The following is a 22,668-nucleotide window of genomic DNA, read 5'->3' as shown; positions in this document are numbered from 1 at the left end:
TCAGGGAATTCTAGTCACCACGCAGTAGAAACGTCCACGTCAAAACTACCCAATAGAAATGCACTGGAGCTAAAATACAGTGTTTAAGGGGCAGAATATAGGTGGAGGAGCCATTTGGACTGTGTCTCACCACTACCACCCGTGCCTTGCTTTGAAAGAACGCACTCGTTTAGCCGTTGCGTTCGCACCGAGCACCAAGAGGCGTCCATGGGCACTCTGAAACCCCTGTGAGAGTAAAGAGCCGAATGGACGCCGTCTTGACAGTTGGAGTGAGCCCAATCCTATTTATCTTTAAATGTGAGGCGTATTTTATTCAGCATCTCCACAAAATATCTCATCAAGGTGAAAGTGAAACTACCGATGTGTTCGCTGTAACAGTAGAGCGGCCTCAGCTGCGTCTCGCATCCGAGAACTTAACAAAATAAAAGCGTCCGACGTCATAAAAAGGAGTCACTACAACACAATTTAGCAGTAATAAATTAAATGATACTACCTAATGTGTGGGGATTGGCGTCAAGTTGTATTTTACAATTTTAAAATGTGCAGAAACTCGCAAGTTACTTATTGTTTAAAATTACAGAGCTATTAATATGAAAAGAACACATCGGTCGTTTCTGGTTCCTATGCAGTACAAATTCGTCATTTTACAATGCACATCCTATTTCATTTAACAAAATAAAAGCCAAGCGCGACTGCATATATTTGTGGGGACTGTTGTATTTTACAGTTTTAAAAATGTGCATAATTTCACAAGTTACTTCATGTTATAAATTAGGCAGCTCCTAATATGAAAAGAGAAATGCATTGAGCTTTCACTATTGTCTTACAAATGCAATTATACCATGTTGTAGTGATAGAAAAATGACCAAAACAAATCAGTCACGCTTTGGTTTGGTTTTACAGTACAGCACATATTTTATTTGTATTTTTTTAAACTTTTTTTCTTGAATTGTTATGAAATTACTCTATCAATGAATTTTTTAATTTTTTTAATTGAATTGTTAGGAAATTACTCTGTCAATGACTTAAAAAATAATAAAACCATATTGAAATTGTACATTTTATTGTAAATGTAGGTATAAATTGAGATATAAAATGTGCAATTAATGTGTGATTAATAGTCAGTTAATTATTGAAGTAATGCGATTAATTATGATTACAAATTTTAATCCACTGACACCTCTAGTTCAGATAGATTGTTTTGGACGGACATCAATAAGCAACGTAGTTTTGTGCAAGCTAAAAATAAGTATGTTGTTGTTATGCAATATAATAGCACCCTCCAATGGTTGAAAGTTCAAACAGACACTAACTGACGTTTGCATTTACAGGTAGAAGTGGAGGATTTATTAACATAATTATTAATTAATCACATTAATAAATTATGTGGTTGTAAATGAAGTAGTAGTTGGAGTAATAAATTTATTTTTCATAGGGTGTGTGGAAAATGAAACGACAAGGAGAGTTTGGCACTTAGACATTTAGACTTTTTTGTACATTTTATACATTCTTAATAAACGGCACATTATGTGCAAAAATCTCCCCTGTGCTTAATATGTACTTAAATATATTTGAACATCGATAGAGACTCCGATTGAAATTAATTTTAATGAAAACAAAAGGCCGTGGGGTGAACCCCCAAAAAGTGCCTAGAAAATGAGTTTCGCTCCACTGTCTGGGCACTACTTGTTCAATGCATTTTTTGATAGATAATACCCTTCTGAACTTTGGGTTAAAAGTTCACCCAATGTTTTCCTGCCCCAATTTTGTCACAAGCCAGAAATGCATATATAGGTAAATAACAAAAAAACGAAAATTTTGTGCTGCAGTTTTTGGTTTTAAAACGTCTTACATTAAATTTGGCAACAGAATATCATTCCCAGATGTTATAAATGCATGTACCTAACATCAGAAACAAGTATTGGTGGTTTGGTGCAATCATGTGAATTTAGATCATTAAATTTGTGCCAAAAAAAAACAAAAAACGCTTCAACTGGAAGTGACACCAGCACACGAATGTTACATTTAGCAATGTTTATGTTTCATATATGAAAACAATTTACAACCTACTACGTCATGAAAGGTACACAAGAAGCAGCATACATTGGCCAAAAATACTACAATGCACCACAAACCTGGAACAAGGCAAAATGGACTAGATGAAAATAGATGCATTCAGAGCCCAGATTATTATAACATATAGAATATTTATTAAAGTATCAGATTATGTCATCACAGCATGTTATTTATGCCCGACACACAATAAAATATTAATAAAAAAAATAAAAAAATAAAATAAAAATCAAATGTGCATTCACAATAAAACCATGGAACTTCAATGGAACAGCTTTGTTTTGGGCATTTTTTTGTGGAAAATTGAATACAGACATTTTTATTTTTGCTTGAAAAGTGTTAAAATGGAGAGTTAACATCTTGATAATGAAACAAACAAAATGGCAGATTTTACATAGATTTTACACCCCTGCACTGTAGTGTCCTCGTATGCCCTGTAATTTTCCAACCTGATGTTGTACCAGCTATGTGTTTGTGTCACTTTCTTGGCTTACGTCAGTAGACTCAGTAGTTGATGTATCTGATGAGTGAGGTACCCTGTGTAAAAGTTTGTCAGTTGTTGATAATGTCTCTACAAAAACCATTTCAGAGTTGTTGCTGGAAAGGGGTGTGAAAAACCAGCTGGGGGAAATCACGCCTGAATCTTCGTTTCAGTATATCCTGCCTGAAATAGAAAATTAAAGGGAAAGATGAGCACAAGATACACATATTCACATCACACTAGGGCTGCTCTATTATGGAAAAAAAATACTCATCACAATTATTTTGGTAATAATTGAAATCAAGATTATTCAAAACAATTATATTTGTTCAAATCAAGAAAATATTTAAACATTTGAAAATAAGACAATTACAATCATATGAAACTATAATTATGTAAGTTGCTTTTGGATCCAACAAAATTCATAATATATTATTATTATTATTATTGTTGTTGTTGTTGTTGTTATTATTATTATGTTAGCAAAAATTTGAAGTTGGGGTGCAGTGTGTGCAGTAAGCTAGTTTTGACACAGGTGTGTGGTAAAATAACTCGTGTGGGCGTGCCACAACTCAAAATTAGTATTATTAGTGCTGCAGCTATCGAATATTTTGGTATTCGGATATCCTACTGAAAATTCTAGTGAATAATCGTATATTTGGATAGAAATAAAAATACACCTTTTCATTTTTAGAGAATCAATTTTATTTATTTATTTTTCATCATCTCATCTGCCTGCAGCAACCCGCCTTTACACAAAAAAGAATTACATTATAAGTGTTATTGTCACATCACCTCTTTACAGTATATGCATATCACAGATTTAAGTAAAGTAAAGTGTTTGTTGAGGTTGATGAGAGAGAGTTTGGGGGAAAGGGAGGGTGTAGCTGTGCCTCTCTATTATGACTGATGGGCACAGGTAACCCGAGTTTGGTAACAACTGTTGGATTCACTCGATAAATCATTCAGCAGCTCGCCTTTTTAATAAACTATAGCCTTAAAACTTAACCTAGCAACAAATTATTTTCAACCCTATACTAAATATCGGTCACATTAATAACAGAAATGGGCACGCGTGTGTGTAGCACATACCTGCTGACAATGTTTCTGCTTTGGCGAGATGATCCCTCTTCCGTGTTCCTTCCGATCCCAGACGAGTATAGTTTGAAATTTATTTTTACAAATGATGCAGATGGCTGGAAGGACGGGGCCAGCTGAAGCGATGGGCAAACCTGAACGGGAACGAAGTTTTTTCACCACTTTCTTTTTAACTTTTTTCTCCTTTCGCTCTTCTTCGCTCGCCGACGTTGTGGTCGCCATTTTTTATATGCGGTTGCTATGGTGAGGAGAACGCAGCAGCTACCTGATTGGCTCATGTGACCTAAATCACACCGCTACCGACCTAATGGCACTACGCCCACACCAGAGATCACTGCGCCTCATCGCAAAATAGTGCCGGGGTTTCACCACCGAAAACACAAAATTGGCGGGTTTTCACAGGGTGAACTCCACGGATTCTTACTTACTACTGATAAATCTATTTTATGAAGTAAAGATTATTTAGTGCCCCTGGTAGTGGAGCGAAACTGAACGAAAACGTGTCTGACCTGACGGCCTAAAATTTGGCATCATCTTTGGATGAAGTATCCTTGGCCCCCCCCTGGCCCCCCTATTTATAAAAGTCTGGCTCCGCCACCGACAGTTGGGCCAATGCCTCATTGGTTTATGAGGTTTCACTTTGCCCATCACTACTTAAAATACCATAGTGTAATCCCTTTAATATTTTATAAGCACACTTTAACACCAGTTTCAAAATCATTGTAGCATTTGTAAAAAGCATGATGTCTTTCTATATGAAATGTAAACTTGCATACACACACAGTTTTCACAACTCCAAACAAGACCAGCTGTGTATGAGTGCTCGGAATGTGTTGCCAATTAGCAACAGTTGATCAATGCGTGCAGTGAATAAAGCAGAAACGGAACGCACCAAACTGCATTCACTCACCTTTTTATGTCCCCCCCATTTACAAGACTTCCTCTTGGTCAAAAATAAATAAATAAATAATGGCCCCAGCACAAAGGGAATAAAATCACGTGTGACATGTGAACAGCTTACATTACATTACATTCTGACAGAGTCAGACGGACAGCAGAGAGGGGGATGAAATAAATCAAAAGTGCTAAAGACCTTGCGCTATTCTGCAATGTGTGTGCGCAATAATTCTTACATTGCAGTTCCCACTCACAAGAGTTTATTTGGCAAGAGTTGCATTACCTACGCTGGAAGCGTGACGCTGTGACGTGTCAACACAGTATAAGGTGCCAATGCTGTCAGGAGAGAAAGTCCACATAGTAAACAAAGTAAACAACAGTGGAAGACGTTGACCCCGGGTTTACACCGGTTGCGTGTGCGGTGCGGCTGCGGTGCGGTGCGTCTTGACTGCGTGTTCCGGACGCGTCAATTTTTTGGCCAATCCACACCGGCTCCGCACAGCTGCGGTCCGGCAGCTCCGTCGCCGACCACTTCCCGCCGTGTCTCGCGTGACCGCGCGCGATCATGTGGCATTAAAAACAACGACAAACACACAGAAAGTCTGTGCTCAACAGAGAAGCAGAAAGAGAGGTGGACTTTTATTATTTTGTGGATTTCTACCTCTCCTCGTCCATGTTCGCTGGTGTCTAAACCGTGAATGAGCTCCTCGCACGTTAACTCCAGGCCCGTCTACGCCCACATCACGTTTTGCTAGCATGCTTGCGAAATAGGAGCTGGCGAGTGTTTTATCTTGAAAGGTAACCGGAAATTTATTTTGAAACTGCGTCGGTCTTCCTGTCCCGCTCAATGTGTTTTGTGCTAGTTTGCCATTTGCCGGAGGCCTACCGCTGCGGCGTCCGGCAAAAATAGAAAATAGGCTATCCTTGCGGAAGGGCTGCGGCACGCCGCAGCTGAGACGCAGTCGACACGCAATGCACCCGCAAGCGGTGTAAACTGCACCATTCGAATGAATGGAATCTAATTGCTTGCGTCGCCAGAACGCACCGCAACCGCAACCGGTGTAAACCCGGGGTGAGCGTTTGGTGTTATTTCTCCTTAATTTTATTAAAATTTGACAATTGGTAGAGCTCTGACTCGCACCTAACATCCAAAATACCCAGTAGTGTATATTGTCCTCTGTGCCCACTCCCCTCCGCCAACAACTAACAACAAATAGAAATCACTAGATATCGGCTGTTGTCGCATACTGTAATCTAAGCCTTGCATATAGAGCAATTTTCTTGTGTTCTGACTCAAAAATCTGAAAATTCTGATTCAGTGTTCATTTTTAATGGCTAATTAGCTTCAACACAGCCCTAACTATTGGGCTGCACAAAAACATACTCATAAATACATATTCATTCATTCATTCATTTTCTTGACTGCTTATTCCTCACAAAGGTCGCGGGGGTGCTGGAGCCTATCTCAGCTGGCTCTGGGCAGTAGGCGGGGTACACCCTGGACTGGTTGCCATATATTTACATATTTTTATGACGACAATATAACCCGACTTGTATGTAACTCAACATACACTGCTCTATCGCTGACCTATGCATGTCCATGTGTATGTTTCAGAATAAAAGCAAGGAAGGAAAATAACTCCCTAACGAAATGTCGGAATGTTGAAACTTTTCAATCTCCCTCTGCCACATATTACTGTTCGTAAGGCCCTCATGCACACACAAAACACACACATACGCAGATGCACGTACATGACCCCTGCTGACCTGTGCTGTGTTTCATCCAAAAACACACACATAGGGGGGGTCATACAGCGTGTATTTGGTGTCTTCACCGCCTGCCACAACATACACATGGCCAGCACCTGTCCACTGTCTTTTATGAGCCATGAAGCCCACTGGACCCACGTTACAGTATTCATGCATGGTTCTCTTTCCCCATTTTACCTTCAGGACTTTAAAGACTGTTTTGGATTCCATAAAGTAGATTATATCATTTAGGTATTCATATTTTTTGTAAGGCAAATGTAAAACAACACATGCATTTTTATTAATTATTACTTTTGTCACTATTTGAGTGACAATTGTGGCTTCTTTCTTTCTTTAAAGGATACCAACAATTCAGCCTATATCTCACAAAACAGACTACACCCCTCACTGTGAGAGCTATAATACCAAATTTAACACATCTGTTCACTATTCACACCTGAGACCTTGCAAGATTAATGGGTCACATGACACCGGGGAGGTAAAAGGACTAACTGTGTTCAGTTTGGACATATTCTCATCGCACTTTTGTTGCCAGGGGTTTAGCTATTATTGGCTGTATTTTATTTTTTATTTTATTTATTTATTTTTGTTATTTTGAGGGGACAGCAAATTTACACTGTGATATGAACAGTACACTACTTTTACTTCATTGTTGTCCCATATAAAGATAAACTCGTAATTAATTTGTCTAGAAATGTGAGTGTGCTCACACTTTTTAATATGTATATAATGTTTTTCATACAGATCAGCAAGTTACAACAACAATGTACTTGCGGATCACACTATGGGTCGTCACGACCTGTTACAATGATTGAAATTTAAGAATTTACATGATTACATTAACAGTCACAGCAGAGCAGAAGAATACATGCTGACAGAGTGTGAATGCAGAAGGATGTTCAAATCATTGCCATACACAATGGGGGGGGGGGGGGGGGGGTGTACAAAAGCGAATGTGTCTGTGAAAGGGAGGACAAAAAGTACATACAAAAATTAAAACAAGTTATAAAGTGGACAAGGGATACTGTCATCAGACAATGACGATATCCTTTTTTAGTATTATTATTATGATCTAAGAGGCTCCACTCATCCAAAGATTTTCCTCTAGAGTTTCCAATAAAGGCAACAAGCCATTTGCAACAAAGATGACAACTGAAAACCACAAATGTCAACAGGCTGGCAAGGGAGGGACAATGCAATTCCAACAATTGATTTGGGTTGTATAGGATTTCATTGGAAATGGAAACATATTTCATCTTTTGTCTGGTCCATTGCCCTAAGTATACACAACCATTCATGCAATTCATCTGGCCATGTCCTTTAAAAGCAATGACGTGCTGAAAGTCACCAGGCAGACACTTTATTCATCCAAAAGAAAAATCTGGATGAAATGATTCAGGAATTTTGGAGGATCTGCAGTTGGGCAAGGCCGCATTCCCAAGATGAGACGCAGAAATCTCTGATGGCCAAAATGAGAATATAACTTGTTGGGCCAGCACAAAAAGTCCAAGTTATTGCAGCCATGTCAAATTCTGGCAGTGGCTGTTTTCTGGATATTGCTGGAAACGGCCTGGATGATCTGCTCTGTGGTCACGAACAATACAGCCTATTTCCTGCAAACTCTGAAAATATATTTCTCTTTCTTCTACTGCCAATTTAAGTCACGGTGCTTCACATCAAGGATAGCATAGGACTGCTTTTTGCCAGGTTCAACTGCATGCTCTATTTTCACAGTCATGACAAAAATCATTCTTAGCATATGGACGTGGTTTATGACCACAAATGGGCTTAGGTCAGTGCCTCTCAAATAGTGGGGCGGATCCCCCCCCCCAGGGGGGCGCCAGGCTCCATCAAGGGGAATATGCTTTTAAATTTTTTTATTTTTATTTTTTTACTGTCCTAGAATAAAGTGCAATTGTATCTCCACTACATTAGGGGGCAGTGGCGCTCTCATTAGGCGCTTTCACACCGCAGGAACTTATGAAGGAACTTCCCTATGTTCCGGGGGAGTTTGTCCAAAGTTTGCGTTCACACACAAAACCAGTTCCGGGTCTGGGGGGGTCGAAACGGTACTACCTAAGTTCCTAGGCCTGAGGAGGGTATTTGGGTGTACCCTGAACTACACAAGGTGGGGGCGTGTTGTCTAGTGTGTTATGATTGGTTGACTGGGTGAGGAGGTGTGTCGTTTTGGTTAGATGATTTTTTTTTTCCCGCGGTAAAGCCGCCATTTCTTCTTTACTATACTCTATCGGGCGCTACGACTTTTTCTTCAAACATTTCGGCAATGGAAGGATTAAAAAACCGAGAGGTGGACGGACGAGGAAGTACAGGCTCTCCTGAGCAAACATGGGACGAGGAGACCCAACGGCACTTCGAAAGTCCAACAAGAAACGATAATAACCGCGAAGCTAGCAGAGTTAACATTACACACACAAAAGCAGGTGAGGGAAAAACTAAAGAAACTCCAACAGGACTAAAGGAAACTCAAGGACCACAACAACCACAGTGGAAATGACCGCAAAATTAATAAATGTATGAAAGACTGGACGACATTCTCGGCCACCGGATGGGTTGTACCACCAATAGTACAAAGGAGGACTCTGCAATCACCATGCTGGAAGCAATGTGCAAGGACACGGCAGTGTGCGAGGATTCATTGCCAACAGCCTTGCTAACACACGAAGGTAAGACAGAATTGCCTCATGCACATCTTTGTATATAAATTTATTTAGGTCGATGCTTGGTCGCAACGTGGCTTTTACACCGCGCTAGCATTAAACGGTTAGCGTAGCATGTTAGCTTAAGCTTGGCAAAGTCACGCATCCAGGGCAACTCCGAGCCCATGTAATGTGAAATCATTCCTAAATCAATTAACCTAGTAAACGAAAAGTATTGTAGGCAGCTAACGCCGAAATAGCCCTGCTTTCAGTGACGAAATTGAAAAGCTTCGTGAAAAGGACGTGTGGAAGCTAGGCATACTATTCACTGTTAAAAGCAAAACAACCACTTCGTTTTTTGTTCTGTTTTTTTTTTCCTTAATACAAAGCTCTGCATTCAACGTAACTAAAACGTTTTAACTTGTTAGCCTCATCACCTAACAACTCATAAAAAAAACAAAAAAAACAACAACAACTCAAACAGTTCTAGGGAAACTGAAAAATAATGTTATGTACTGTGACTTACAGCTGGACCTTCTCTGCTCTCCTTTACGTTATGATGCCTCCCTGAACAGTCCTGGTATGTTTCATTTCATTTTATATAACTTCAAAAGCTTCATTTAAAACTTTTAAAGCAACACCCCACTCACAATTAATTTTGCTTCGTTGAATAAGGCAGTGTGTTTGTTTGTTTATTGGACATTATAAACAAATGAGTAGCAGTTAACATTTTAAAAGAAAGAAGAAACTTATTGCAATCATTCATAATATTTTACATGTTCAAAGGAGTAGAAAGAAGTTAAAAACTTGTCTAGTCCTACCCATTCTTTATATCTACTGACTAATTTCATAAAAAAAAAAAAAAAGTACATTACTGGAATGTATTAATTTACTACACATTTTCTTTTACTGGAATGTACTAAAAGAAAATGTGTAATCCTGCTTGTGTAAACAATTGCACCTTAACACATGCGTGCATTTGTCATTAACGTATGTACATGAAATTCATAGGCATACACAATAATAAATCCTCATACTCACATATACAATTTTCATTTCACTCATAATGGTGCATTGAGAAAGGGAAAAAAAAAAAGTTACATTCCTGCAATTTTACTAGTGTGTATTGCCTAAAAAAGCTTCAAGTGCATGCCGCCATATTTGGCAATGTAGTGTGGCATATTCTGTTCTGTAACTATGAAAAATGAAAGTACATTAACGTGAGTGCCGTGTTTTACCCCTACCTAAATCATTGTACTGTACTCTTACTCATTGCACGAATCTGTTGAAACCGTTTAAGTCGATGCGTTAGGAAGGTACAAGCGAGGATGGTCCGTCCACAAGCAGAAACTGCGCCACTCGAACAGAGTTTCCTGCCCCTTTGTCAAGTTCCAATAAGTTCAAAGTCATGTAACTGGAAGCTCATCAAAAGTATTTACTGTCACTCATTGTACATTTACATCCCTATAGGTTAGCGGACACGGGACCGAGACCACCTATTTTTGGAATACCTGCACCAATTTGATGAAAAGAAGGGGGAGTCCACGAGTGCAATGTTCTTAGAAGAAATGCAGTTGCACAAGGAGGACCTTGAACTCAGACGCGAGCAGCACCAGGAGGAAGTTGACCTCAGAAGCGAGGAGCGCAAGGAAGATCAACACGTGGCACATGAGCTGGTTGAACAAAGGCACAACGGAGAGTTCCAAATGGGCTTCCTGGCAGTCCAAAACAGACTTGTGGACACAAATAAGCCAAATGCATAAGTCATAAATGCTTTTGTTTTCATATCACTTTTGTGGTTCTGGGTTTTTTTCCACACGAATAAAAACTTATGCTCAATGAATTCTTTTTAATGTTTTTATTTTTGACAAACAGTAATGCAAACATAATTACAGCGTCCCACCATTCAGAGGTTCTGATGTTCTTCCACTCCCTGCGCGGAACACACCCAGATTGGTAGAAGTGGCAAATCTGAAACAGAAACACAACAAATTAATAAATGTTAATATCTACATTAATTACTTTTGTGCAACAGCCTTGTGATTTACATGACAGAATACCTTAAAATAGCGGAATATGGCCCTATGATAAACCACTGGCTTGAGGTGGCAATCTGACACTTCCAAAATCAGCACTTTTCCCAAAATCCCGGCACCTTTGTTCTAACATTCGTGCATCGTCAAAGAAAGCAAGCCATTTCAACACTTTGGATCGGTCAATCATGTGTTTAACAGAAAAAAAAAATGCGGACAGACTAACAATACATCCAGGTCCAACGGTATTATGAAATACGCAGCGTACATGTAGCGTGAACAGCAACTCGCCATCAAGCCCTATTTTGCCGTGAATTGCACGAGAACTAGGCAGGAAACACCAGTTTCCAGCGATTGCCCTTTTCATGGCAGAAAGTACGACAAAATATCCACAAACGACCGACGCGCGGGGACACACGCAAGTAGACGTGCAACTGAACGCGCCAGTCATACGTTGTGTTTAAGGCACTAATACACTCTGTAACTTCTTTTTTTTTTTTTTCGTGTTCTCCACCTTGCAAGGGAAGCTCCGTTACATGTTACAGCTTAATTCCGATGTGAAATAAATTTCGTATAATTGTGTGTTTAAACCTTACCAGTGCACGTCTTCGTGCTTGCAGGTTTGACTGTCTTTCCAAGTGAGAAAGTCCTGCCCATTTCTCATCTTGATGTGGTAATACGGCGGGTCCCAATGGTTCTCATCAACCTTTCCCGTGAAGTTCTAATTGCTGCAAACACAACTCTGTACAACATGACAAGGAAAACGAAAAGATGATGGCGATGGAGGGTCAAAGGTCGCGTTTTTCAACGTCACACTGGTTGTTTGTCATTCAGTTTTACCGGTACCGCCACTTGCTGGACAGGCGGGGTAGTGCTGTTTTTTTTCCTCCCCTGACATATGTCATCAGTCTCATTTGAATAAACTACCCTGCCTGCTTTCATGCCGTGTGAACGCAAACTCGTGGGCCGCTCACAAGTTCTTCGGACCCGGAACTGACTCTACCATGAACTCAAAGTTCCTGGGCTTTTTGGTGTGAAAGCGCCTAATATTGGCAGAGGGTGCACAGGAAGCATTCGCTCGGTGGTGTAGGGGTTATGTTTGCACTGGGCATGCGCGCTTTGCACCCAGCAAAAAATAAAAAATAAAATAAAAAAATCAGCACTAATTATTTTACATTTTTGTTTTGCAGGCTAAAGTTTTTTTTGTTTGTTTGTTTTTTGTTTGTTTAATATTGTGCTCCTGAGTTTATGTTGGTGATCAGTTTGAATGCATTATTATTTATTGATTTTATGTAATTTTATTTTTCCGTATCATATGGTTTGACATGGTCAGTCAAAAAATGTTTATAGTTTAATTAAGGATTTAATTTTATTTTTGAATTTCAGATGCACTTTAAATCTTTTCCGTTACAGTTGATAAAGCTATTCTTTGTTGGAAGTTGGTCCATATTTCTTTCTTTTTTTATTCTCTTAAACGTTAATACGGATACAGTATTATGCAGAGGTGTGCTTCTAACAATTTTATAGACAAATGATACTATTTATAGTTGCGTGGGGGTGTGGGGGTGCGAGATGTTTTCTTCTTACTGGGAAGGGCATGACGGAAAATAATTGAGAAGCACTGGCTTAGGTCAACTGAATGATTTGGGCGATTAAAGAATATTAAGTATTTACTGCTTGAATATATTGGGTGTACGACGTAGGCCGGGCTACAGTTATTTTCGGGGGGATTCCTTTTTTTCTGTTTTTTTTTTTTTTTAGGGCGGGGGCAATATTCCGAGTAAAAACTCAAACATTTGCGACTTTCTAAAGTGACAAATTTACGAGTTTATAAAGTGTCAGATTTGCGAGAGAAAAAACTCAGAAACTTATGAGAAATACACGTAGCGTAACTATAGTCTAATCATTTGAGGACTCGGTGGTTAATAGGACTGCTTATAAAGTCAAAAGCCAGGATGGAAAAGGATTCATTTTTAATAGACTACTTACACAGCAGCGAGAGCACCAACACTTCCTGATCCCCCTATCAGCTGACTTGCACGAAACAATCAGAAGCTAGCATACTTTAGGTAAATACAAGTGAATGACGGAGAGCAGCAGATTTTACACATCAATTTAGATATTTGTACAACAACAACAAAAAAGCCAAAATGTATGTATGTCCATCCATCCACCCATCCATTTTCTTGACCGCTTCTTCCTCACAAGGGTCGCGGGGGTTGCTGGAGCCTATCTCAGCTGGCTTTGGGCAGTAGGCGGGGTACACCCGTCGACTGGTTGCCAGCCAATCACAGATGTATGAATATGAATTATGTAAAAAGTAATTATGTAAATAGTAACTCTGGAAATGTACAAATAAATAGACATTTTAACAAATTAACTTAAATGCTTGATCCTCGGAGTGTGGACCTTCGCAAAGCGACGCGTCTTCTTGTTTTTCTTATCTTATTATTTACTGCATGACCGATTTCTGTTTCATGTACAGCACTTTGTAAACAGCAACTCTTGTTTTAAAGTGCTTTATAAATAAAGTTGTGTTGAGTTGAGTTTCTCATTTTGTGAAATGACTTGCTATCGGTTTTGTACCATTTAGGGAGGCAGTGGCTCATCTGTAAGGACTTTGGACGCTGGAGCTAGATGCTTACAGTTCAAGACAAATGTAAAAAATAGCAACTTGTTTTGTGTAAGTCATGCAGAGAGCACTGATTGTGTGCGCCTTTCTCCTGACATCTCTCCTTGCATGCTTACATGTGTTTAACCTCATATGGTGTGTAATATGCAAAAGGAAAATACAGCAGTGCAAATTAAAATTTCCTTTAGCGATTCTACACTCTAAAAAGAGAATTGTTGAACCAATTTAGGATTATAAATTGAATTGTTGACCAATTTAAAAAAAAAAAAAAAAAGATTCGCTTTAAATGGTAACACACGATTGAATTGAGATTCAAGTATACGCATGACTTAGTTTCCTATCAGCGGAACCAACAAACTGGACAACATCACAGGCAAGTGGCTGACAACGCTAAGATTATCAGGAAGTCAAAGCTCAGGAATCACTATGAAATGTGAGTTTTGATATTTTACACCTCTTACCTTGACACAAAGGTGAGCAAAGGGTTTAACGGATTAAGAATGATGGACGCGCAGGGATTACATACATAGGGTGAGATTGCCCTTCAAGCGGAACGGTTTCAGTCCTGTTTCCACTCCTCAGTCTAAATCTGTCAACAAGAAAAGCTGATCTGCGAAGGAGGAGGTGAGACAAGGTGATATAAGCTTACAGGTGAAGAAGAAAATATTTGGAATTGACATCAATTTACATCAGTCCGGTCCTCGAGAGCCCCTATCCATCCTGTTTTCCATGTCTCCCTCCTTCAACGCAGCTGAATCTAATGATCAGCTCGTCAGCAAGCGTTGCTGAAGCCTGATAACGATGTTGATTATGAATCAGGTATGTTGGTGGAGGAGTGAAACATGGAAAACAGGCTGGATGTTTCTTACAGACCATACAAGAAATAAACAGTATTTTGGTACGCAAGCACATTTTGTTCCATGTTACACCTTAATGTATAAAGTCCAAGCAAATGAGGCCTTAATATTTGATCAAAATGTAGAGAACTGAAACAAAGATTTGTTTTTCTTTAGGGTGGGGTGGGGTTGGGGGGTGGTTGGGTTAACAAAAATCTAAAAAAAAAAAAAAATCTATTAATTCTCATCATCATTCAATGTTATCTACCATATTCTATGCTTTATTTTGGTTAATGTTATTCCGACAAGTTGTGGGCTCAAAGCAACTTTCAGGATTGTGAAGTATTCTGGGAGAGGCGATTACATAGTTTTTCAAATGCCTTTGCAATATTGCGCCTTGTCTGTCTTTTGTTCTTTCAGCAATCTCATTTTCTCTCATGTCATTCATCTTGTTTTTTTCTTCTTCCTTATGCTCTTAAATAACCCTTTACAACCTCCCGAATCATCTCCTGCGGTGAAAGATGAGCCCGAGTCTGGCAACCATCAGCACGATATGACCACTATTATCCTCGACAAAGTGGAATGGTGTGTCTTTGCATACAAGTGTCTGTGTATGTACGGTAGAGTGATGGAGAAGATACGAATTTTGAGAAACAAATAACCTCACAAGGACTCATGGGCTTGACATTCCTGCAGACAGACGCTCATGTGTGGATTCAATGTCCGAAGAGGAAGGTTGCCTTTTAAGAGCACATCAAGTAAAAGTTCGGCCTCCAATGTCACCAAGTTGAAATTCCTCTCCACTTCACAGTCATGTACTTGTACCAGCTCACACCCGATAATACAAGAGAGCAGACGGCGTAAGCGCCATCAGGGAGCTTGGTCTCAGCTGTAGGTCACGGGTTCTCCAACAGGATAATGATGCAAAACACAACTAACAACACTCAAGAGTGGATAATAAAAAAAAAAAACAGTGGACTATTCTAAAGTGGCTTATGAAACCTAATCTAAATCCACATTTAATGAATATCTGTGGAAGTAGCTGGAAGTTTGCTTATGATGACCAACAGGTGCACAAGTCTCATCCAATTACAGAAATTTGATTTCAAAACATGAAGCAACAAAATGATCATTTATTGTGTGACATCATTTTTTGTCCAGGCCAGTTTCACTTGTCATTTGAAGTAATTATTTTTTAATGCAAAAATAAGATAAATTTATTTTTATGAATGACTACTTTTGTCACTAGTTTGTTGACCTTTGTGGGTTTTTTTTTTGGTGATACCAAGAATTCTATATGTACAGTATATTACTATATTTATAGGTATGTACAAGAAGTCGCTGAGTTTTAGTAAGTTCCTAGCCAAAAACTAAATCTGAAGATTGTGCAGAACTGCAGACAACTTGAAAGGGGAAATAAAAGCATAAAAATACTAATACTTTTATTTCTCTGTGTGTCAGGTGACATTAGTGCCGGTTGACTTGCTTTACACTTGACTTGCCACTTGTCAGATGTTGTTACAGTACAAACAGCAATGACCTGTTTACTGGACTCACACAAACACAACACACAGTCAATACGTTCTATAGCCCGAATTCAATACCAACGTTTAGGCAACCCCTTATCTTTACATTAATGCAGGTGTGAATATTCTAATTCTGGACTATTGTAGCGTGTCGTGTGTCGCGTTTCGGAACACTCTCCGTGAGGAAAAATACACAAGAACTTGTACTGCGTTTGGGGAGCAACTCCTGACTGCCCCGTTTATTTTTTACTCCCTCCCAAACTCTTTTCTCCTCCCCTCGTCGCCTCGCTCTTCCGTCATCATTCCACGACCTTCCTTTTGACGCTTACATGCGTCCCCCCTAACTAGAAGAAATGTCCTCATTTACATAAACGAGATTAAACGAAGGAAGGAGAAAAAAAACAACAACCCAAAACATCCAAAGGTAGAAGCACACTTACAACATAACCTTCCAAAAACAGTAAAAAAAAAAATACACCGCACACTTAAAAAAACTACTTTTCCCCAGTATTGTGAACCCAACACAAAATACAAGACATTTGAAATCAACAGGGTATTTCTGTTAGGACTTCTTTTTTTTTTTTTCCCTTTTAACCACACTCAAACAAAATTATCACCCCCATAAGTATCCCCCCAGCCAGGCAGGAGGCCGTGAGGGCCTACTGAAACGTGAAAACCTAGAAGCCTCAATTCCTGGAGCAGGTGACTCACCCAACCCCTGTGCAGAAGCACCATCTCCATCCCCATCCGCAAGAGACCCACCAGCAAGGCCGTCAGATGAAACATCATCCGGCGATGCCATGAGCAGGGCCGGAGAGGGAGGGGAGGGAGATCCTCCACTGGAACCGTCCCTGGGGAAAACCACAGGCAGATTGTAACGCCGCAACCTGTCATAGTGGACGGTCTGCAAAGGTGAGTCCTCAAACGGGCTGCCAATCTGGTAAGTAACCCCTACCTCATCATCCCTATCCATGCGCCGCCTCACTACATAAGGCCCTTTCCAATGTGGGGCCAACTTACGGCGGCCCTCGGTCGGATCATTCAGCCATACAAGGTCTCCGACCTCATAAGGATCATGCCTCAATTTAGCATCATAGTGGGCTTTTTGTTTCTTGCTCGCTGCAATGTTGTTGTCCTTTGCCTGACCGAAAGCCGACCCCAAACGTCTGAGGAGAGAACTAGCATAGTCCCCTGGGGGCACCCCCTCCGGGCTGCCCTGCAACATCGGTCCCAAGACAACCTCAACCGGCGTCCGGGCCTCCCTGCCGTGAGTGAGGAAATACGGCGTAAATCCAGTACTTGAGTGTACACTCGGATTGTAGGCAAATTCAACATGCAGCAGGAAAGAGTCCCATTCCCCCTCACAGGACAAAAGGGTTTTGGCCAACTGATCAATCAGCGTCCTATTGAACCTCTCGACCATCCCATCAGATTTGGGGTTATAAGGAGTGGTGCGAGTTTTCTTCACGCCCAACCGTTGGCACAACTGTTTCACCACATCGGATTCAAATTGTCTTCCCATATCCCATGGCCTTCTGATCAGGGATGGCATACAAGTTGACAAACTTAGTGAAATAGTCCTCAACAACCAGGACGTAACGGTTGCCTTTGGAGGTGAGTGGCAACTCCAGTATGTCGGCGGCGACACGCTGGAAAGGCCTCACCATATGCGAGGTCCTCATGGGAGCCTGATATTGTGGAACTGGGGATTTCCTCCTCTGGCATGCATAGCACTGATCACACCAGGCCCTGATATCATTGTCCATAGTGGGCCAATAACACACACTCCTAGCACGTGATACAACACGCTCGTATGCCAGGTGAGCTGTCAGCGGTGTGCCATGCAGCTGAGAGAGAACCTCTGGGACCACCACCTGAGTCGTCCGCCCCATGTCAGTCAGCCAAACAATCCTGCACAGTAGGTCATTAATGGAAACGAGCCGGTGAAACTCACGCCAAAATCTCCTCAAACTCCGACTCGCTGTCTTCAACCGCCATCTAGGGGGTCTGCGGCCCTCCTTCAGCCAGACCAACACCTGAGCAATGTCAGAGTCCTGCTGCTGGAGTTCCATGAGACCCATTGTGAGACAGCGTGTAAATCAAGTTCTGGTCTGACTTAGCTTGGGGGCTCGGAAAGGAACCCACTACAGGGGCGGCGGGGGACGACTCCACAGTACATATGGCACCGAGGCGTTGGCCGGCCCCGTCTGGGTACCCGTATGCACGGGACCACCCGCCATATCATGGTCATCCCCATCGACCAGCTCACCCCTGAGAATCGGCCTCCGAGATAAAGCATCGCCGTTAGTATGTTGCACCCCAGTTTTGTGCACGATTACCCAGTCGTACGGGTCCAGTTCAAGGGCTCACCGGCTCCGACGCCCCGTTCTGTCATTGTCAATTGGGAGACGTCGGAGACCGACCAATGGCCGGTGATCCGTAACAATGGTGAAGGGGCGAAGGCCCAGGTAGTGTCTGAAATGACGAACTGCCCAAACTATCGCCCACAACTCCCTATCGTATGTAGACCACCGGCGTTCGACTGTTGTGAGAGAGTGGCTCGCATATGCAACCACTCTCTCCTGACCATCGGCATCTTGCGCAAGCACTGCCCCGACCGCCACCTGTGAAGCATCGGTATGAAGAACGAAACGGTGGGAGAAGTCTGGATGCCTCATGATAGGTTCAGAACAAAGAGCATCACGAAGGAAGTCAAAAGCCACCTGGCACTCGGAGGTCCATAAGAACGGAACATCCTTCCCTGTGAGCTGACAGAGGGGGGCAGCGCGCAGGGCAAAACCTCTCACAAACCTTCTGTAGTAAGAGCAAAGACCCAGGAAGGCGCGCACCTCAGTGGCAGACCGTGGCACAGGCCAAGACTTCACTTTGTCTGTGCTCTTGGGGTCTGGACGCAGTCCCTCAGCAGACACAACATGACCAAGGAAAACAACATGGTCCCGGGCAAGGTGACACTTCTCCGCATTCAGCCGCAGTCCAGCGGCCCCCACCCGTGAGAAGACCTCTTCAAGCGCCGACAGGTCATTGGTCATTTGGGTTAAGTAGCCGCGCAACAGTGCACCCATTCTTCACCGGCGCTACCGAGCGCGCCACCACTAGTCCCATACTTTCACGTACCTCGGGTTCTACATAACCTAGGTAGGTGCCAAGGGGCGACCCAATAATTTGAGTAGGCTCAACCTGAACCGGAACAATCATTTCGCTGAAAGGAGGAACCGTAATGTCAACATGCATGGAAACATTGCAACATGTTGGAATAAAGTCGGTTTCCTGGAGGAGAGGAATGTTGACATCCCCGATAATGAGTAACTTGCGGTCCACATCCATAACGGCCTTAGTTTGACGCATAAAGTCAAAACCCAGCAAAATGGCTTGCGTAGCCCCCCGCACAACATGCACAGTTTGTTCATAGGATTTTCCCCCCAGCAGTATAGGAAGTGTCACAGTACCTAGAGTGTCCAACAGTTGTCCATTCACTGCACGTGCAAACATGTACTGTGTATTCAAAACACGTTTACGCAAAGTTGGGATGGACATTTTGAACTCCTCCGAGATAAGTGAAACATTAGAACCAGAATCCATTAACACGTTCACATCAACACTTCCAACTGTCCCCCTAATGTAGGCAGTAGGTTCTGACTCACCCACCAAACAGGAGTCCACCAATGGGGGTGAGGAGGGCACTGCTAAGTCATCATTGTGACCCGGTGGCGGCAACACTGGCATCTGGGTCTCGATGCCAGTTACTGGCCGTTTCCCTGGCCCAGTCCGTGGGGTGAGGGAGAACGCCGGGACGGAGACAAAAACCTCACTCCACGTCTCGCCTGCCGGTCTTCAGTGTAGGGCTGTCCTCTCGGCCTCTCGCTACGATGTCGGGGTGGCGAGAAGGTTGTAGTAGTGGACTCGCGGGTCCCCCGCTTGTGGGGAGACCACTCCTCGTCGCTGAATCCTCCCTGGCGTCCACGCTGCGGAGACCGACCTCTTTCGTTGTCGCTCCTCCGGAAGTCCTGGGAGATGGACCTGCAGCCAACTCCGCCACACTCGCAGTGACAAGCACGTCGTCCACTATGCTCCCCTGGACTCAGCTGGCGAGTCCCAGGAAAAGAGGCGCGACGCCCACCACACTCATCCTCGCGGGCACGGGATCTTAAATCTCTCACTTCTGTCTGTAGGTCGTCCATCCTCGAAGTAAGTCGCTCCAAAGCATGGACAAGTTTCTCCGTTGCCTTCGCATTGCAATCCACAACACTCCGAACAGATGAATTCAGGGACGCCACGACTGTAGGCTGCGGGATGGAGTAGGGCGACGGGGTTGCGCCTACCCTCAGAGTTTGCCTGGCCCGCTCACAACGTCCCGCAACGATCAAGGCCTTATCCACATCCGTGGCCCCTTGCTCGTGGCACTTAGACTGAAGGGCAGGTTCAAGGCCAGCAAGAAAACGCCTGAAAATTTCGCCATTCCTGGCGGCTCTGTCATAATCCGGAAACGCTTCGGCCACGAGTCTGGAAACGTCAGCGGCATACACATCCAGACTCTCATTAGGCTGACGGGGCCGTGCATTGATGCATGTCTGAAAATATAGCAGGAACTGCTTCTGTCCAAAAGCCTCTTTCAACTTCTCCTTAACTCGCTCATAGTCACACTGGACCTCCGGCGCCAAACTGTCCCACAGCAGAAAAGCCGCGCCGTCCAGCCTCGTAGGGAGGAGACTCACCAACGTAGCAGCGTAACTCCCGCTCCTGGCGTGCGCGCGGACGGCAACCTCAAACTGCTTTACCCAGGTAGCAAACGGCTTCTCGCCGTCTCCGCGAAACGGCGCCGGGAGCTCGACTCTCACTCCAGTCACGCCACCAGTCCACGGGGTGGCACTCCCGTAACAATCTTCCTCCGTGTCCGCGTCGAAACTTCCGCGTTTCACTCCTCCCAACATGCAGTACTGCTAGCGGGCTAGCCGAGTAGAAAGTTCGGTAGATTCCCGGAGAGGAACGGTTCCACACAAAAAAAAATCTTGCAGGAAACACACACAATCCCACCGCTGCCACCAATGTAGCGTGTCGCGTTTCGGAACACTCTCCGTGAGGAAAAATACACAAGAACTTGTACTGCGTTTGGGGAGCAACTCCTGACTGCCCCGTTTATTTTTTACTCCCTCCCAAACTCTTTTCTCCTCCCCTCGTCGCCTCGCTCTTCCATCATCATTCCACGACCTTCCTTTTGACGCTTACACTATGTCTGTTGAGGAATTAAGCTTTTCCTGCATTTCATGTTCTGCTACATTTCTCATTGAGAGTAACAAGTGGATTGTTCCGTAATAGCACAGTACTAGTGTGATAACTAGGGAATGATATACTGTAGAAAATACACAATACAGTCTTCCCTCGCTATAACGCGGTTCACTTTTCGCGGACTCGCTGTATCGCGGATTTTTTTTAAAGTGCAATTTTGCATAATTTTTTACAGTAATATACCCATTTTATAAAATTTATGAAGGTTTGAACATTGTCAATGTTTGAACAAGAGAGAAATGTGAGAACATGTAAATGCCTCAATGAGAAAAGTGTATAAATTGTGCGGTCGGGGATTTTAGAGCCTTAAAACATTTATAAGAGTTGTAAAACATAAAGCTAACTACTTCGCGGATTTCATTTATTGCGGGTATTTTTTGGAACCTAACCCCAGCGGAAAACGAGGGAACACTATGTCTAAACTGAACTGTTTTCTTGAAACTTTTCATGACCAATTGATGCAGAAATCCAAGTAATTCTAAAGGATTAGCATGATTTCTCTTGCAGCTGCATGTAAAATTGCTATTTCAAGTTTCAGTCTATCAGTGCATTCCTTTTGATAAATAAATAAATAAATCATTAGATGTATGAATACAATAACAACGATCATCAACATCATCAGATTAGTCAGTTTGTATTAAGAGTAAACCTTCCAACAGTTTAAATCCTGATCTTTCGAACATTTTCAGGTGTGTCTTGTATTTTCAGGTGTCCAAAAATGGCTTGGATGTGTCAAGGATGTACGGTAACCTCTGAACTTCTCTCCTCCAACCGGACACATACTTGTGTGAACACTCCTAAAAGAAGGCTTGGCAGTTCCCTGACTCAGTTGCAGGTTGCCATGATGATGCACAACCTTCTCCCTCAAGGCCGGATTCTGACCTTTGCCCTCTGTGGTGGATGAACGCAACTACCCGGTACACTTTTCCCATCTGTTGTTCCTCACCTCCCACTCAACTTTACTCTGTTACACCTCAACTTTTTTTTTTTTTTTTTTTTCAGTCAGACACTTCTCCAACACTTTCCATACATGCTAGAAAATATAAGCGAAACTCACAGTTCAAATGTAATTTCCTCCCCTGTGTTGCTTACAGATTGATTGATGAGTTTCATAATTCACTTTGATGAGTGAGTGTTCTGTACTGAAATAATGAAATAAAAATAAAATTGTAGAATCATGAAAAAAACAGACAATTCTGCTTTCCTGAGATGTATTGCAAACGCTAACTACTATCGACTCTGTGGACTGTGACGTGAACAAAATGTAGCCAATCAAAGAAGCACCCTGACAAACAAGGAAGTGGTGGTAAATGAAACAAAATGAGTCTTGCCCAAAATCGTTTTTTGTAAGAAAGAAAGTT

The 22,668-nt window shown here is 42.3% G+C and overlaps 2 long non-coding RNA genes across 2 annotated transcripts in view; both read left to right on the top strand.

Annotated features, from left to right (window-relative positions):
* LOC144013200 (uncharacterized) overlaps positions 1 to 22,353 on the top strand; it is a 22,569-nt gene extending 216 nt beyond the window's left edge. The window contains exons 2-3 of the long non-coding RNA XR_013282174.1: positions 22,016 to 22,224; positions 22,310 to 22,353. This is a non-coding gene — a long non-coding RNA (uncharacterized LOC144013200). The remainder of the gene's footprint in view (positions 1 to 22,015; positions 22,225 to 22,309) is intronic.
* LOC144013199 (uncharacterized) lies at positions 8,262 to 10,709 on the top strand. Its single transcript, XR_013282173.1, has 3 exons — positions 8,262 to 9,003; positions 9,505 to 9,556; positions 10,447 to 10,709. It is a non-coding gene; the product is annotated as an uncharacterized LOC144013199 (long non-coding RNA).
* Positions 22,354 to 22,668: the final 315 nt, after the last annotated feature.

Source organism: Festucalex cinctus, chromosome 2 (assembly GCF_051991245.1).
Source record: "Festucalex cinctus isolate MCC-2025b chromosome 2, RoL_Fcin_1.0, whole genome shotgun sequence".
Classification (NCBI taxonomy): Eukaryota; Metazoa; Chordata; class Actinopteri; order Syngnathiformes; family Syngnathidae; genus Festucalex; species Festucalex cinctus.
This window is presented reverse-complemented; position numbering and strand designations above follow the sequence as displayed.